Source organism: Pristiophorus japonicus, chromosome 23 (assembly GCF_044704955.1).
Source record: "Pristiophorus japonicus isolate sPriJap1 chromosome 23, sPriJap1.hap1, whole genome shotgun sequence".
Taxonomy (NCBI): domain Eukaryota; kingdom Metazoa; phylum Chordata; class Chondrichthyes; family Pristiophoridae; genus Pristiophorus; species Pristiophorus japonicus.
This window is the reverse complement of record NC_091999.1, coordinates 50879043-50898104: the sequence shown is the minus strand read 5'-3', so window position 1 is coordinate 50898104 and position 19062 is coordinate 50879043. Positions and strand designations below refer to the sequence as shown.

The window sequence follows — 19062 nt, the reverse complement described above, 5'->3', positions numbered from 1 at the left end:
TCGCTTCAGGAAGTCAAAGTGGATCAAGTTACAATTTGCAAAGTCAGTGAGACCTTGGGATGGGCGGTTCCAGTTACACATTCCAGTGAAATCTCAGGGTGTGGCTTATCCTCCAAGGGACCAATCATAGACAAATGGTGCGGCGTGGTGGCCATTTTGGAAGTACAAATAAGCGCGTTCTTTATTAACCCGCTCCCTCCCAACGCCCATCTCTCACCTGCTGACTCACCCACTGTGCATGCTCAGCTCACACTGCCTGGCTGATTGACGGCAGCTCCCGGCTGGAGGACCAGGCAGGCGGTTGATCCTCCAACCAATCACAGTGTACGAGAGGTGGGGCTTGCAGCCCCCAGTGGGCGGGGCTGGGTCTGGATCTCGCTCATTGGCTGAAACTATGCCCCATTGTTAAAGCTGATGTCCCTCAAACTCCAGGAGGAAATGGGACATTTCTGTCGTGGCTTTAAACAGATGGAACTCTGTGGGGTGGAGGAAACATTGCAGCATTTGGTAGTGACATGGATTCATTCAGGCCAGACAGCGGGGATTATTTCTGGAAATAACACAGTGTAGTTGTTTCTGTTGAAACAGATGAAACCCTGTCATTGTGGAGCAACCACACTTCTCGTGTCCTGGTCAATCACGTGTGCAACAAGTGTCGTCATGGAAGTAAAGGATGGTATCAAATTGGAAAAAATGGCAGATAATGTTGTGAAGGACAGTGGAAGGCCAGAGGATTGGGAATTTTTAGAAACCTGCAAAGGACGACTAAAAAATGAAAAAGACAGAGAAGATAGCAGATGAGAGCAAACTAGCAAGAAATATAAAAACAGACAGTAAGAGCTTCTACAGGGACATAAAAAGGAAACGAGTATCTAAAGTAAACATTGCTCGCTTAGAGGATGACATTGGAGAATTACTAATGGGAAACACGGAAATGGCAGAGATTTTGAACGAATATTTTGTATTAGGCTTCACGGTAGAGGACACTAAAAACATCCCAACAGTTGCTAACCAAGGAGCTATTGCGGAGGGGGAGTTGGGGGGGATGACTTAAAACAATCACTATCACTGCAGATAAAGTGCTAATCAAACTAATGTGACTAAAGGTGGACAAGTCCTCTGGACCTGATGGCATGCATCCTCAGGTCTTAAAATAATTAGTTGCAGAGATAGTGCATGCATTAGTTGTAATCCACCAAAATTCCCTGAATTCTGAAGAGATCCCAGTGGACTGGAAAACTGCAAATGTAACATGCCTATTCAAGTAAGGAGGGAGACAGAGAGCAGCAAACTATACATCAGTTAGCTTACCATCTGTCAGTGGGAAATACTCGAGTTCATCATTAAGGAAGTACTAGCAGGACATTTAGAAAACCATACTGCAGTTAGGCAGAGTTAGCATGGTTTTATGAAAGGGAAATCATGTTTGACAAATTTGCTGTAGTTGTTTAAGGATGTAACGAGCAGAGTGGATAAGGGAGAATCATTTGATGTTGTATATTTTGATTTCCAGAAAGCATTCAATAAGGTGCCACACAAAATATTACTGCACATGCTAAGAGCTCATGGGGTTGGGTGTAATATATCAGCATGAAGAGAGGATTGCTGAACTAACAGAAAAGAGAGAGTCCGGATAAATGGGTCATTTTCAGGTTGGCAAACAGTAACTAGTGGGGCGCCGCAGTGATAAGTACTGGGGCCTCAACTAATTACAATTTATATTAATGACTTGGATGAAGGGGCCGAGTGTAACATAACCAAATTTGCCGATGGTACAAAGATAGGTGGAAAAGCAAGTTGTGAGGAGGACGCAAAGAATCTACAAAGGGATATAGATAGGTTCAATGAGTGGGCAAAAATCTGGCAGATGGACTATAATGTGGTAAAATATCAGGTGATTTCCTTTGGTAGGAAAAAAAAGCAAATTATTATTTAGATGTGGACGATTATAAAATGCTGTTATACAGAGAGATCTGGGGATTCTTGTACATGAAACTCAAAATGTTTGCATGCAGGTACAGCAATAATCAGGAAGGCAAACTGAATGCTGGCCTTTATTGCAAAGGGGATGGAGTCTAAAAGTAGGGAAGTCCTGCTACAACTGTAAGACCACACCTGGGCTACTGCGCACAGTTTTGGTCTGGACTTGTCTCCATTCTCGTGCCGAGAGGATTGATCCACCCAGATGGGAACAACAACATTTGGGTACACTGATTCCCCACCAATTCTCATTCCCCTTCTTTCTGGTGGATATGGAGGGGCCACTGTGTGTAATGAGCAAGGCATTAAGAATTGTCAGCAAGCTCTTTCCAATTGGAGATTTTATTCAGTGGAAACTTTCACACACTATTGTAGATTTTGTACCAAAGATCAATTTAGGATTAAAGTAAAAGTTCATAACTTTATTGCAAAGTAAATTTCTGTTGAGAATTGCTGAATTAAGGGGAAAGATAACCCACAGTGTTTCTTAAATGGACACTGCATCCCTGAGAACACAATCAGCAATATATCCAGAATATTAAAATCCAGCCCAGTTATCGGGTTATTAACATCAACAGAAACAAACCCCAACTGTCAGAATGAACATGGTTCAGTCGGGATGTGATTAACAGCCTCAATAACAGTAGAATCCAACTCCTGCAATCACTAGTGAACTCGCTGGTGTTTCAGCAGGTGGGATGCCTGAGTGAATCCCTTCCCGCACTCCGAGCAGGTGAACGGCCTCTCCCCAGTGTGTACTCGCTGGTGTCTCAACAGGTTGGATGAACAAGTGAATCCCTTCCCACACTCCGAGCAGGTGAACGGCCTCTCCCCAGTGTGTACTCGCTGGTGTCTCAGCAGGTCGGATGACTGAGTGAATCCCTTCCCACACTCCGAGCAGGTGAATGGCCTCTCCCCAGTGTGAACTCGCTGGTGTGTCAGCAGGTTGGATGAACAAGTGAATCCTTTACCACACTCATAGCAGGTGAACGGCCTCTCCCCAGTGTGAACTTGCTGGTGTGCCAGCAGGTTGGATGAACAATTGAATCCCTTCCCACACTCCGAGCAGGTGAACGGCCTCTCCTCAGTGTGTACTCGCTGGTGTGACTGCAGGATGGATGGCCGAGTGAATCCCTTCCCACACTCAGAGCAGGTGAACGGCCTCTCCCCAGTGTGAACTCGCTGGTGTGTCAGCAGGTTGGATGAACAAGTGAATCCCTTCCCACACTCATAGCAGGTGAACGGCCTCTCCCCAGTGTGAACTCGCTGGTGTTTCAGCAGGTTGGATGAACAAGTGAATCCCTTCCCACACTCCGAGCAGGTGAACGGCCTCTCCCCAGTGTGAACTCGCTGGTGTTTCAGCAGGTCGGATGACTGAGTGAATCGCTTCCCACACTCAGAGCAGGTGAACGGCCTCTCCCCAGTGTGACTGTGTTGATGAATTTCCAGGAGAGATGGTGATCTGAATCCCTTCCCACAGTCCCCACATTTCCACGGTTTCTCCATGGTGCGGGTATCCTTGTGACTCTCCAGGTTGGACGATCAGTTGAAGCCTCGCCCACACACACAACACGTTTACAGTTTCTCCCCGCTGTGAATGGTGCGATGTTTCTTCAGACTGTGTAACTGGTTAAAGCTCTTTCCACAGGCAGTGCACTGGAACACTCACTCGGGTTTGTGTGTCTCAGTGCTTTTCCAGTCACACTGATATTTGAAATCTTTTCGCACAGACAGAACAGACAAACATTTCTCCTTCCACTTTCAAAGGCCGATGATATTCAGGTCCTGATGAATCGATTGACTCCATCAGATCTTGACGCGATGTTTAGTTTGTGTTTCCTGTCTGAAAATCTCCCCTTCTAATACGATGTAAAAGGAGATAACAAAACTCATCACTGTCAGTACAAGACACAAATTCAGTATATACACATCTAGTTTCCATTTAACATTCTTTCCTCTCTTTTTCTTCCAAAGCTGTAAATCCCTGTCCCACACATTGTCCCTCCTGCAGCACTGAAATCCAAATCAACACACATTTCTAGCCTGTTTCTCCTCCACTCCCAGTTTTCACCACCAATTCTGGTTGGGTTCAGTTCTACACTCACTGGTTCCCGTCCCTCTCCTCCCCTGAATGTTCTGACTGTGGCTGGGTTCAGGTCGACACTCAGATGTTCCCCACTTCCCCTGAAGATGCTGAGTCTGGCTGTGTTCAGTTCCGCACTCACTGGTTCCCCTACCTCTGCTCCCCTGATGGGGCGGTCTCTGGCTGGGTTCAGTTCTACACTCACTGGTTCCCCTCCCCTGAAGGTACTGACTCTGGCTGGGTTCAGTTCTACACTCACTGGTTCCCCTCCCCTGAAGGTACTGACTCTGGCTGGGTTCAGTTCTACACTCACTAGTTCCCCTCCCCTGAAGGTGCTGACTCTGGCTGGGTTCAGTTCTACACTCACTAGTTCCCCTCCCCTGAAGGTACTGACTCTGTCTGGGTTCAGTTCTACACTCACTAGTTCCCCTCCCCTGAAGGTACTGACTCTGGCTGGGTTCAGTTCTACACTCACTGGTTCCCCTCCCCTGAAGGTACTGACTCTGGCTGGGTTCAGTTCTACACTCACTGGTTCCCCTCCCCTGAAGGTACTGACTCTGGCTGGGTTCAGTTCTACACTCACTGGTTCCCCTCCCCTGAAGGTACTGACTCTAGTTGGGTTCAGTTCTACACTCACTGAGTCCCCTCCCCTGAAGTTGCTGACTCTGGCTGGGTTCAGTTCTGCACTCACTGGTTCCCCTCCCCTGAAGGTGCTGACTCTGGCTGGGTTCAGTTCCAGACACTGACATCATTCACTTTGTTCCTGCACCAAGATGGCCACGCATGCGCTGTGCTGCTCAGTGAATCAAATTGGCGGCGTGAACATGCCTTCCTGCACCAAGATGGCCACCGTTAGCCTGGGCCTGTGACCGGGAGAAAGCCCCAAAGCTGCAACCGCCGATATTCCGGTTATTATTCCGGGCTTGCGGCGAGCACCGATTGTTTATGAAGCCTCCCCGGCTCCCCACTGGTCCATTACTCTGCTCCGTCCCGCTGAAAGGGACACTTCTTGGGAGCCTGTACAAAACGCGTCTCCTCCACCATTACAAGCACCGTGCATGCTCCAAACACAGCCAGGGCCCGCGCCTGCGCACTGAGCTCCTGTAGTCTGGGTGCAGCACATTCTCCCCTGCGGGGCATGCTGGGTACATATGACCATGAGAAATTGGAGCAGGACTGGGCCACCCAGACCCCCGGGCCTTCTCCCCATTCAATAAGGTCATGGCTGGTCTGATCATAGGCTCAGCTCCATTCCCTGCCCACTCCCCAGAACCCTTTACTCCCTTATCACTCAAAAATCTGGCTATCTCCGCCTTAAATATATACAATGATCCAGACTCCACTGCTCTCTGGTGCAGAGAATTCCACAGATTTACAACCCTCAGAGAAGAAATTCCTCCTCATCTCAGTTTTAAATCAGTTGAGGAGAAAGATTGCATTTGTGACTAGAACACGATGTACTGAGATTGCATTGGGCACTGAACTATGTTCATTCTGGCAGCTCTTGTTTGTTTCTGGTTATCTTAATAACCTCTATACCTGAACATAAGAACATAAGAAATAGCAACAGGAGTAGGCCATACGGCCCCTCGAGCCTGCTCCGCCATTCAATAAGATCATGGCTGATCTGATCATGGACTGAGTTCCACTTCCCCGCCCGCTCCCCATGACCCATATTCCCATATCGTTTAAGAAACTGTCTATTTCTGTCTTAAATTTATTCAATGGCCCAACTTCCACAGCTCTCTGAGGCAGTGAAGTCCATAGATTTACAACCCTCTGAGAGAAGAAATTGCTCCTCATCTCTCTTTTAAATGGGCGGCCCCTTATTCTAAGATCATGCACTCTAATTCTATTATCAGTGGAAACATCCTCTCTGCATCCACCTTATCAAGCCCCCTCATAATCTTATACGTTTTGATAAGATCACCTTTCATTCTTCTTAATTCCAGTCAGTAGAGGCCCAACCTGCTTAATTGTTCCTCATAAGTCAAACCCCTCATGCCCAGAATCAACCTAGTGAACCTTCTCTGAGCTGCCTCCAAAGCAAGTATACCCTTTCATAAATATGGAAACCAAAACTGCACGCAGTGTTCCAGGTGTGGCCTCACATATAGCTGTAGCAAGATTTTCCTGCTTTTATACCCTATCCCTTTTGCAATAAAGGCCAAGATACCATTGGCCTTCCTGATCACTTGCTGAAACTACATACTATCCTGTTGCATTTCATTCACAAGTATCCCCAGGTCCTGCTGTACTGCAGTACTTTGCAATCTTTCGCCATTTAAACAATATGTTGCTCTTTGATTTTTTTCTGCCAAAGTGCATGACCTCACACTTTCCAACATTATAGTCCATCTGCCAAATTTTTGCTCACTCACTTAGCCTGTCTATGTCCTTTTGCAGATTTGTTGTGTCCTCCTCACACATTGCTTTTCCTTCGATCTTTGTATCAGCAGCAAACTTGGCTATGTTACACTCAGTCCCTTTTTCCAAGTCGTTAATATAGATTGTAAAGCTGGAGATTAATACCCTCTATAAATGTTGAATAAATTATCTTTGTTTCAAACACAGTTTGTTAAATATTTGATTCCTCCATGATCAGAGGAGATTAATTGATGTTCTGTTATGGACTGTTCCCTTTTAGGGCTTTTTCTTAATCTAACTTATATCACTTCTCACCTAGTTCGCTTTCTCGCATATCAAACTCCAAACTTGTTCCATTTGCATACATGATTTGTGGTTGTAGTAGACTTAACTGCCGTGTCTCACTTTAAACTCAGCTGAAATCTTTTGAACCACCCCTTTATTGAACTGTCTTGCATAAGATTTGAAATCCGTTACTTTCTAGATCAGTTAACCGGTTTTTGAAACCAATTGAATATTAAAAACTCATCCACACATTTTGCACGTGATAGCCTGTGAAATATTCTGATATTTGAAATCATCATTACCACAAGCTCCGTTCCCTAGTGACCGACTCCATCCCTCTCCCCAACTTCTGTCTGAGCCTGAACCAGACTGTTCACAACCTTGGTGACATACTTAACCCTGAAATAAGTTTTTGACCACATATCCACAAAATAACTAAGAATGCCTATTTCCACCTCTGTAACATCGCCCATCTCCGCTCATGCCTCAGCTCATCCACTGCTGAAGCCCTCATCCATGCCTTTTTTTACTTCTGGACTTGACTATTCCAATGCACTCCTCCCACATCCTGACCTACATAAACTAGTGTTGATCCAAAACTCGGCTGCCCATGTCCGAACTCGCACCAAGTCCAGCTCACCCATCACCCCTGTGCTCGCTGACCTACATTGGCTTCCAGTGAAGCAACGCCTTGATTTCAAAATTCCCACTCACACTGCCCCCACAACATCCCCACCTCCCCACCACTCCCGCCCATGAGATATCAGTCTTTCTCAGTATCCCTGATTATAATTGTTCAACCATTGGTGGTTTTTGTGGCTGTGCCTTCTGTTGCCCAGGCCTCAATTCTGGAACATCCAGCCTAAACATTTCTGTCTAACTCCTGCTGTACCTGCCCTGGCAGTTTTTGATGGGATAGTGTAGAGCACGTTTTTCTCTGTATCTACTCTGTGCTGTATCTTCGCTCAGAGTGTTTGACGGGACAGTGTAGAGTGATTTTTACTCAATATGTAACCCGTGTTGTTCCTGCTCTGGGTGTGTTTGATCGGACAGTGTAGAGGGAGATTTACTCTGTATCTAACCCGTGCTTTACCTACCCTGAGAATGGTTAATGGGACAATGTAGAGGGATATTTACTTTGCATTATAATCCTTTGTGTACCTGCCGTGGAGTGGCTGATAGGACAGTGTAGAGGGAATTTACTCTGCATCTATCATTTGTGTACTTGCCCTGGGAATGTTTGCTGGGACAGTGTACAGGGAACGTTACTCTGTTTGTACCCAGTGCTGTACGTGCCCGAGGAGTGTTTGATGGACAGTGTAAAGGGAGTTTTACTCTGTATCTAACCCGTGCTGTACCTGTGATGGGAGTGTTTGATAGATCAGTGTAGAGGGAACTTTCTTCTGTGTCTAACCTGTGTTGTACCTGCCCTGGGAATGTCTGGTTGAACATTATAGAGGGAGATCTCCTCAATATCTAATAAATGCTGTATCTGCCCTGGGATGTTAGAGGGAGATGTACTCTGTGTCTAACCTGTACTGTACTTGCCCTGGGAACTGTATAGCGGAAGCTTTGGTCTGTATTTAATCCATGTTGTACCTGCCCTGGGAGAGTTTGATGGGACAGTGTATTGGGATCCTTACTGTGTACCTACTCATATCCGTTATACTCCTTGGAGGACGAAATGTGCACTGTGACTCCGGGAGGAGCTCCTCAGCCGGAGTGACTGGAGTGCATCATCACCCCCAGCAACCAAATTTTAATTTGATTTAAGTTTACTGTCCAAAGTTTAATTGGTTTATTTTGTTGGTTATAGTGCCCCCCACCCCAGCTTTAATCTGGGGGTACTTGATTTACAGATCAACAATGAAATAGTTGTGCTATACCTGCCCTGGGATTTTTTTATTGGAACAGTGTAGAGGGAGAAATTACTCTGTAATTATCCCGTGCTGTTCCTGCCCTGGAGTGTTTGTGGGACATGTACTCCATATGTGCTGTAGCAGCCCTCGTCTGTTTGTTGCGACAATGTTGAGGGAGCTTTATTCTGGATATAACCCATGCTGTACCTGCCCTGGGACTGTTTAATGGGACCGTGTCGAGAGAGATTTACTCTCTGTTTGAACCGTGCTGTACTTCACCTGAGAGTATTTAATGTGGCAGAGTAGAGTAGCGGGAGCTCTACACTGTATCTAACCCATGTATCACATCATGGGCCACCCCAACCTGCGAGAGAACATCTCCACAGGTTGGGGCTATAAAAAGAGCAGGAGCGAGCCACTGCAGCTTCAGTGTGAGCTGACACAAATGTGTGACGCTTCGAGGTAGATGACTGGGTGACATCATCAGGCCCCAGATTGCCATTTGGATTGCCATGAGCAGGAGCATCGGCAGGGCCCTGGTACAGCAGAGGAACATGGAAGGATGTGCTGGACTTGTGACGAGTGATCGGGGCAGAGGAGTGATGAGGGAGCATGCCTGAGATTTGGTGAGTGATCGTGATGGAGGTTTAGCGAATGTTTGGTGCAGAGATGGGGCAGGAGATTGTGGCGGAGGTGCGGTGAGTGTTTTTTTGGAGGAGGAGTGGAAAGAGATTGTGGCGGAGGTGAAGCGAATGTTTGTGGTGGAGGAGTGGTGAGAGATCGTGGCGGAGGTGCAGCGAATGTTTGTGGTGGAGGAGTGGCGAGAGATCGTGGTGGAGGTGCGGCGAATGAGGGTACCGGGTGCAAAAGAGGCGAGAGCCCAGGGGCAGCACGGACCAGCCCACACTGTTATATTTGTGCACACTAGCTCCGTACAGCAAAACAGGTCTCCAGTAATCCTGATTAACCCTTGCCACTGGACCAATCCTAGCTCTGTCATGCCCGTGTCGTGGCTGGTGTGCAACGGTCACCACACGTTAAAAACAATCCACCCATAGGCATCTTCCACCTCCTCAATTGGAGGTCAGGACTGGAACATTGGGTCCCTCATTGAAACATCTGTGAACTCATGTGGAAGCAAATCATCCTCGTTCGAGGGGCCAGCTATGATCATCTAACCCGTGCTTTACCTGCCCTGGGATTGTTCAGAACAGTGTAGAGGGAGCTTTATTCTGTATCTATCACATGCTGTAGTTTCCTCTGGCACTGACTCTCACTGGGATACAGTTCCTTTGGCACAGATTTACTGTATATTTAATTCATGCTGTACCTATCCTGGGAGTGTTTGATAGGATAGTGTAGAGTGAGCTTTATTCATTATCTAACCAATGCAGTATCCACTCTGGAATGCATGGGACAGGTTGAGGGAGATATACTCCATATCTCACCTTGGAATGTCTAGTGGGATAGTGTTGAGGAAGCTTTACTCTGTATCTAAGCAAGGCAAGCCTATCCTTCCTGAGAGAAGGAGACCAAAACAGTGCATAGGACTCCAGGTGTGGTAAGGGAGTGAAGGGTTCTGGGGAGCGGGCAGGGAAGTGGAGCTGAGTCTGTGATCAGACCAGCCATGACCTTATTGAATGGGGAGCAGGCTCGGGGGTCCGGGTGGCCCACGCCTGCTCCTATTTCTCATGGTCTTATGTACCCAGCGTGCCCCACGGGGGAGAATGTGCTGCACCCAGACTACAGGAGCTCAGTGCGCAGGCACGGGCCCAGGCTGTGTTTGGAGCATGCGCTGTGCGTGTAATGGCGGTGGCGACACATTTTGTACAGGCTCCTCAGAAGTGTCCTTTTCAGCGGGACAGAGCGGAGAAATGGACCAGCGGGGAGCCGGGGAGGCTTCATAACAAAACAATGCTCACTGCAAGCCCGGAATAATAACCGGAATATCGGCGGTTGCAGTTTCGAGGCTTTCTCCCGGTCACAGGCTCAGGCTAACAGTGGCCATCTTCATTCAGGAAGGCAGGCTCAGCGCTCCGCTATTTTGATTCAGTGAGTAGCAGAGCGCATGTGTGGCCATCTTGGTGCAGGAACAAAGTGAATGATGTCAATGTCTGGAACTGAACCCACCCAGAGTCAGTACCTTCAGGGGAGGGGATCCAGTGAGTGTAGAACTGAACCCAGCCAGAGTCAGTACCTTCAGGGGAGGGGAACCAGTGAGTGTAGAACTGAACCCAGCCAGAGTCAGCACCTTCAGGGGAGGGGAACCAGTGAGTGTAGAACTGAATCCAGCCAGAGTCAGTACCTTCAGGGGAGGGGAACCAGTGAGTGTAGAACTGACCCCAGCCAGAGTCAGTACCTTCAGGGGAGGGGAACCAGTGAGTGTAGAACTGACCCCAGCCAGAGTCAGTACCTTCAGGGGAGGGGAACCAGTGAGTGTAGAACTGAAACCAGCCAGAGTCAACACCTTCAGGGGGGGGGATCCAGTGAGTGTAGAACTGAACCCAGCCAGAGTCAGTACCTTCAGGGGAGGCGGGGGGAAGAGAGAGGGGATAAAAGTTCACTGGTTTGGGGGTAATATATCAGCATGGATGGAGGATTGGCTGACTGACAGAAAACAGAGAGTCAGGATGAATGGTTGTTTCTTGGGTTGACAATCAGTAACTAGTGGGGTGTCGCAGGGATCAGTGCTGAGACTCCAACTATTCACAATCCATATTAATGACTTGGAAGAAGGGACCGAGTGTAACGAAGCCAAGTTTGCTGATGATACAATGATGGGAGGAAAAGCAATGTGTGAGGCAGGGACACAAAACCTGCAAAAGGACATTGGCAGGCTGAGTGAGTGAGCATAAATTTGGCAGATGGAGTATAATTTTGGAAAGTGTGAGGTCAGGCACTTTGGCAGAAAAAAATTAAACAGCAAGTTATTGTTTAAATGTTGAAAGATTGCAAAGTGCTGCAGTACAGCAAGACCTGAGGGTACTTGTGCATGAAACACAAAAGGATAGTATGCAGGTGCAGTAAGTGATCAGGAAGGCAAATGGAATCTTGGCCTTTATTCCAAATGGGATGGAGTATAAAAGCAGGGAAGTCTTGCTACAGCTATACAGGGTATTGGTGAGGCCACACCTGGAATAGTGTGTGCAGTTTTGGTTTCCATATTTATGAAAGAATATACTTGCTTTGGAGGCAGTTCAGAGAATTGTCACAAGGTTAATTCCAGGGATGAGATAGACAGGACAGAGAGAGGTTGTTTCCACTTGTCGGGGAGACTCGAACTTGGGGGCACAGCCTCAAAATATGGGGGAGCCAATTTAAAACCAAGTTGAGAAGGAATTTCTTCTCCCAGAGGTTTGTGAAACTGTGGAATTCTCTGCCCAAGGAAGCAGCTGAGGCTAGCTCATTGAATATATTCAAATCACAGATAGATAGATTTTTAACCAATAAGGGAATTAAGGGTTATGGGGAGCGGGCGGGTAAGTGGAGCTGAGTCCACGGCCAGATCAGCCTTGATCTTGCTGAGTGGCGGAGCAGGCTCGAGAGCCTAGATGGCCTGCTCCTGTTCCTAATTCTTATGTTTTTATAATTCTTATGTTCTTATGTTCTTATTAATGTTGGGGAAGTCCAGAACCAGGGGTCACAGTCTGGGGATAAGGAATAAGCCATTTAGGACCGAGATGAGGAGAGACTTCTTCACCCAGAGAGTGGTGAACCTGTGGAATTCCCTGCCACAGAAAGTTGTTGAGGCCAATTCACTAAATATATTCAAAAAGGAGTTAGATGTCGTCCTTACTACTAGGGGGATCAAGGGGTATAGCGAGAAAGCAGGAATGAGGTACTGAAGTTGCATGTTCAGCCATCAACTCATTGAATGGCAGTGAAGGCTCGAAGGGCCGAATGGCCTACTCCTGCACCTATTTTCTATGTTTCTATGTTTCTATGAGGGGGTTGACTTATGAGAAAAGGTTGGGGTGGGGCCTCTACTCATTGGAATTCAGAAGTATAAGGGGTGATCTTAACGAAATGTGTAAGATTATGAGGGGGCTTGACAAGGTGGATGCAGAGAGGAATTTCCACTGATAATGGGGAGACGAGAACTACAGGGCATAATCTTAGAATAAGGGGCCGCCCACTTAAAAGAAGAAATTTCTTCTTGGAGAGTTGTGGATCTGTGGAATTCACTGCCTCAGAGAGCTGTGCAATCCGGGACATTTAATAAATTTAAGACATAAATAGACAGATTTATAAACGATAAGGGAATAAGTGGTTATGGGGAGCGGACCTGAGTCCATGATCAGATCAGCGATGATGGTATTAAATGGAGGAGCAGGCTCGAGGGGCCAGATGGGCTACACCTCCTCCTATTTCTTATGTTAACCAGTGAGTGCAGAACTGAAACCAGACAGATTCAGCATCTGCATTGGATGAGAGGGGAGCTAGTGAGTTTGGAACAGATTCCAGCCACATTCAGCACCTTAAGGGGAGGAGATCAGTGATTGTAGAATTTGTTCCAGCCAGAGTCGACACCTTTAGGGGAGGAGAGGGAGGGGATCCAGTGAGTGTAGAACTGAACCCAGACAGAGTCAGCACCTTCAGGGGAGGGAACCAGTGAGTGTAGAACTTGTTCCAGCCAGAGTCAGCACCTTCAGGGGAGGGGAACCAGTGAGTGTAGAACTGAACCCAGCCAGAGTCAGTACCTTCAGGGGAGGGGAACCAGTGAGTGTAGAACTGAACCCAGCCAGAGTCAGTACCTTCAGGGGAGGGGAACCAGTGAGTGTAGAACTGAACCCAGCCAGAGTCAGTACCTTCAGGGGAGGGGAACCAGTGAGTGTAGAACTGAACCCAGCCAGAGTCAGTACCTTCAGGGGAGGGGAACCAGTGAGTGTAGAACTGAACCCAGCCAGAGTCAGTACCTTCAGGGGAGGGGAACCAGTGAGTGTAGAACTGAACCCAGCCAGAGTCAGCACCTTCAGGGGAGGGGAACCAGTGAGTGTAGAACTGAACCCAGCCAGAGTCAGTACCTTCAGGGGAGGGGAACCAGTGAATGCACAACTGAACCCAGCCAAAGTCTACACCTACAGGGGAGGAGAGAGAGGGGAACCAGTGAGTGCATAACTGAACCCAGTCAGATTCAGTACCTTCAGGGGAGGGGAACCAGTGAGTGTAGAACTGAACAAAGCCAGAGTCAGCACCTTAAGGGGAGGGCCAGAGGGCAACCAGTGATTGTCGATGAAGTAGGATTTTAGAATCTCACTGTCGAAAGACGCTGGCAATAGTCAAAGTCGGTCAGAAGCAAACCCGGTTGCCCCAGCAACAGGAGGATGGAGCTGTAATAATAAAGTACATCGCATACACCGTTCCAAGAAATCACATGGGACAGGATGTTTGGCTACAAGAATGTAAACCACAGTCGGCTGAGACTGCGAGATGTGCACTTCTCTGTAAATGTCAGACATTGTGGTTGAGTAGTACAAACCACACAATTCGAGCAAAGTTGTATCAATGCACTGTCAACACCATGTTTTAGATGCAATGTTAAATGTCACGAAACCTTGCGTCGGGCCGAGCAGGTGTGTCTCTGACCAAAATAGGTCAATGTCGCTGTAAAACTGAACCCAGCCAGAGTCAGTACCTTCAGGGGAGGGGAACCAATGAGTGTAGAACTGAACCCAGCCAGAGTCAGCACCTTCAGGGGAGGGGAAGCAGTGAATGTAGAACTGAACCCAGCCAGAGTCAGGAACTTCAGGGGAGGGGAACCAGTGAGTGTAGAACTGAATACAGCCAGAGTCAGCACCTTCAGGGGAGGGGAGAAATGGGAGGGAGGGGAAGCATGGAGTATAGAACTGAACACATCCACAGAAGGTAGCTTCAGGTTCACTCCCTGGTTCCTCTCCTGTCTGGTGTAGAAATCCCCTCAGCACGGGAATGGAGACAAGTCCAGACCAAAACTGTGTGCAGTACTCCAGCTGTGGTCTTACCAATAACCTGTCCAGTTGTAGCAGGACTTCGACTTTTATACTCCGTCCCCTTGCAATAAAGGCCAGAATTCCATTTGCCTTCCTGATTACTTGCTGTACCTGTATACTAACTTTTTGAGTTTCATGTACAAGAACCCCCAGATCCCTCTGTGTAACAGTATTTTGTAATCATCCATTTAAATAATAATTTGCTTTGTTATTTTTCCTACCAAAAGGAGATAACCTGACATTTTACCACATTGTCGTCCATCTGCCAGATTTTTGCCCACTCACTGAGCCTGTCTATATCCCTTTGTAGATTCTTTGCGTACTCCTCACAACTTGCTTTCCCACCTATCTTTGTATCATCAGCAAATTTGGTTGCGTTACACTCGGTCCCTTCATCCAAGTCATTAATATCAATTGTAAATAGTTGAGGCCCCAGCACTGATCCCTGCGGCACCCCACTAGTTACAGTTTGCCAACCTGAAAATGACCCATTTATCCCGACTCTGTTTTGTGTGTTACCCAATCCTCGATCCATGCTGATATATTACCGACAACCCCGTGAGCTCTTAGCCTGTGCAGTAACCTTATCGAATACTTTCTGGAAATCCAAATATACATCATCAACGGGTTGTCCTTTATCCACTCTGCTCATTACATCTTGAAACAACTCCAGAAAATTTGTCAAACATGATTTCGCTTTCATAAAACCATGCTGACTCTGCTTGACTGCAATATGATTTTCTAAATGTCCTGCTACTACTTCCTAAATGATGGACTCCAGTATTTTCCCATTGACAGATGGTAGGCTAACTGGTCTTTAGTTTCCTGCTTTCTGTCTCCCGCCTTTCTTAAATAGGGATGTTACATTTGCAGTTTTCCAGTCCACTGGGACCTCTCCAGAACTCAGGGAATTTTGGTAGATTACAACCAGTGCATCCACTATCTCTGCAGCCACTTCTTTTAAGACCCTGGGATGTATATCATCAGGTCCAGGAGACTTGTCCACCTTTAATCCCATTAGTTTGCTTCCTACTTTATCTCCAGTGATAGTGATTCTTTTAAGGTCCCCACCCCCCACAATAACTCCTTTAACAACTATTGGGATGTTTTTAGTGTCTACTGTGAAGACCGATAGAAAATATCTGTTCCAAGTCTCTTCCATTTCCGTGTTTCCCATAATTGATTCTCCAGTCTCATCTTCTAATGGACCAATGTTTAATTTAGCTACTCGTTTCTTTTTTACATACCTGTAGAAGCTCTTACTGTCTTTTTATATTTCTTACTCGTTTGATCTCGTATGCTATCATCTCTGTCTTTCTTATTATTAGTCCTCCTTCGCTGGTTTCTAAACATTTCTCAATCCTCTGGCCTTCCACTGTCCTTCGCAACATTGTATGCTTTTTTTTCCAATTTGATACCATCCTTTACTTCCTTACTTCGCCAGGGATGGTTCATCCTTCTCTTAGCATCTTTGTTTCTCTGCTGAGATTATGAAGTGTCTCCTTATATGTTTGCCACTGCATTTCTACAGTCTTACCCTTGAACATATTTTCCCAGTCCACTTGGTGTCAGTGACAAGGATTGGTTTATATCACATGGGAGGAGATTGGTGTCAGTGACTGTGGGGTTGGGTCAACCTTCTTTGACCTGACCAAGGCCTTTGACACTGTCAACCGTGAGGGATTATGGGGTGTACTTTTCAAATTCGGCTGTCCTCAAAAATGTGTCACCATCCTCCACTTGCTTGGTGATAACATGCAAGCTGTGATCCTGAGCAATGGATCCACCACAGACCCAATTCATGTACGGACCGGGGTGAAGCAAGGCTGTGTCACTGCAACCACGCTCTTCTCCATCTTCCTTGCTGCATTGCTACATCTCACCGTCAGTAAGCTTCCTGCTGGAGTGGAGATAATCTACAGAATAAATGGGAAACTGTTCAACCTCCATCGCCTTCAGACCAGATCCAAGGTCGTGCCATCCTCTGTCATCGAATTACAATATGCAGATGATGCTTGTGTCTGCGCTCACTCAGAGGACGAGCTCCAAACCATCGTCAACACGTTCACCGTAGTGTCTGAGAGTATAGGCCTTACACTAAACATCTCCGGAAAAGAAAGGTGCTCCATCAACCTATCCCCACCACACAGCACTGTCCTTCACACCCACCCCACCCCAGTGATCAAAATCCATGATGAGGCCTTTGGCAAAATGGTCCATTTTTCATACCTCGGGAGCCTGCTGTCAACAAGGGCACATATCAATGACTAGGTCCAACACCACCTTCTGTGTGTCAGCACAGCCTTTGGTCACCTAAGGCATAGAGTGTTTGAAGACCAGAACCGTAAAACCGGCATAAAGCTCATGGTCTACCGAGCAGTAGTGATACCTGCCCTCAGACACGCTTCTCAGACATGGACTATGTACAGCAGGCTCATCAAAGCACTGGAGAAATATCATCAACGCTGCCTCCGGAATATCCTGCTAATCCATTGGCAGGATAGACGCACCAACGTCTGTTCTCGCACAGACCAACATCCTCAGCATTGAAGCATTGACCTCGCTCGATCAGCTACGATGGATGGGACACATCGTCCACATGCCCGATACGAGACTCCCAAAGCAAAGTCTCTACTTGGAGCTTCAACATGGCAAGCGAGCCCCGGGGGCCGAGGAAACGCTTCAAGGACACCTTCAAGGCCTCCTTGAAGTTCAACATCCCGACTGACACCTGGGAATCTCTGGCACAAGATCGCTCAAAGAATAATCCGTGAGGGCGTCGAACACTTCGAGTCTCTCCACCTGGAGCAAGCGGAGACCAAGTGCTGACGGCGGGAGGAGCACATGACAACCCAAGCACTTCAACAAACCGGCACTTCAACCAACGTACTTTCAACCACCATCTGTCCAACCTGCGACAGAGACTGTAGCTCCCACATTGGACTTAACAGACATCTGAGACCTCATTTGTAATGTGGAAGCAAGTCATCCTCGACTCCAAGGGACTGCCTATGATGTTGGTTGGTTTATATCAGACAGGAGGGGATTGGTGTCAGTGACTGTGGGGTGGGTTTATATCAGACAGGAGGGGATTGGTGTCAGTGACTGTGGGGTGGGTTTATATCAGACAGGAGGGGATTGGTGACATGGAATCATAGCAGTTTACAACACAGAAGGAAGCCATTTGGCCTCGTGTGTCTGAAAAAGAGCTATCCAGCCTAATCCCACTTTCCAGCTCTTAGTTCATAGCTCTGTAGGTTACGGCACTTCCAGTGCATATACAAGTACTTCGGTAAATGCGCTGAGGGTTTCTGCCTCGACTTTCAGGCAGTAAGTTCCAGACTCTGGAGGTTATGCTAGGACTGTGTAAAACACTAGTTAGACCACAGCTAGAGTATTCGCACAGTTCTGGTCACCACAGTGCAGGAAATACGTCTTTGCACTGGAGAGGGCACAGATGAGATTTACAAGGATGTTGCCTGGACTGAAGAATTTTAGCTGAAGAATTTTAGATGGGGTGGTGTTATTTTCTTTGGAATAGAGGCTGAGGATAGAATTGCTTACAAAATTATGGAGTGGATAGGAAGGACATAAGAACATAAGGAGAAATAAATAGGAATAGGCCATCGGACCCCTCGAGCCCACTCCACCATTCAATAAGATCATGGCTGATCTGATCTTGGTCCCAACTCCACTTCCCTGCCCTCTCGCATAAACCGTTGACTTCTTTATCTATCAAAAATCTGTCTATCTCCACCTTAAATATGTTCAATGACCCAGCCTCCACAGTTCTCTGGGGCAGAGAATTCCAAAGATTCACGACCCTCTGGGAGAGAAATTCTTCCTCATTTCCATTTTAAATGGACAACCCCTTATTCTGAAACTATGCACCCTAGTTCTAGTTTCCCTCACGAGGGGAAACATCCTCTCTGCATCTACCCTGTCAAGCCCCCTCAGCATCTTATACATTTCAATATCACCTCTCAGTCTTCTAAACTCCAATGAGTACAGGCTCAACCTATCTTCATATGACATCCCCTTCATCTCAGGAATCAACCTTGTGAACCTTCTCTGAACTGACCTATTTCCCTTCGCAGAGAGGTCAATAACCAGGAGGCACAGATTTAAAGTAATTGGTAGAAGGATTAGAGGGGAGTTGAGCAGAAACTTTTCACCCAGAGGGTGGTGGGGGTCTGGAACTCACTGCCTGAAAGGGTTGTAGAGGCAGAAACCCTCACCACATTTGAAACATACTTGGATATGCACTGGAAGTGTCATAACCCACAAGGCTGTGGAGCAAGAGCTGGAAAGTGGGATTAGGCTGGATAGCTCTTTTTCGACCGGTACAGACACAGTGGGCCGAATGGCCTCCTTCTGTGCTGTAAATGTCTATGATTCTGTGGTCGTTGAAATCCCCGACTATTGCTGCCCTGTGGTTTTGGACTTCTCAGAAACCTTCCTCCATATTTGCTTTTCTATCTCCCTCTGACTGTTTATAGTACACTCCCAACATTGTGAT

At 47.1% G+C, this 19062-nt stretch overlaps 1 long non-coding RNA gene across 1 annotated transcript in view; it reads right to left on the bottom strand.

The window, feature by feature from the left end:
- Positions 1–3364: 3364 nt before the first annotated feature.
- Positions 3365–19062, bottom strand: part of LOC139235374 (uncharacterized) — a 40260-nt gene continuing 24562 nt past the window's right edge. Inside the window, exon 3 of the long non-coding RNA XR_011588469.1 lies at positions 3365–3839. This is a non-coding gene — a long non-coding RNA (uncharacterized lncRNA). The remainder of the gene's footprint in view (positions 3840–19062) is intronic.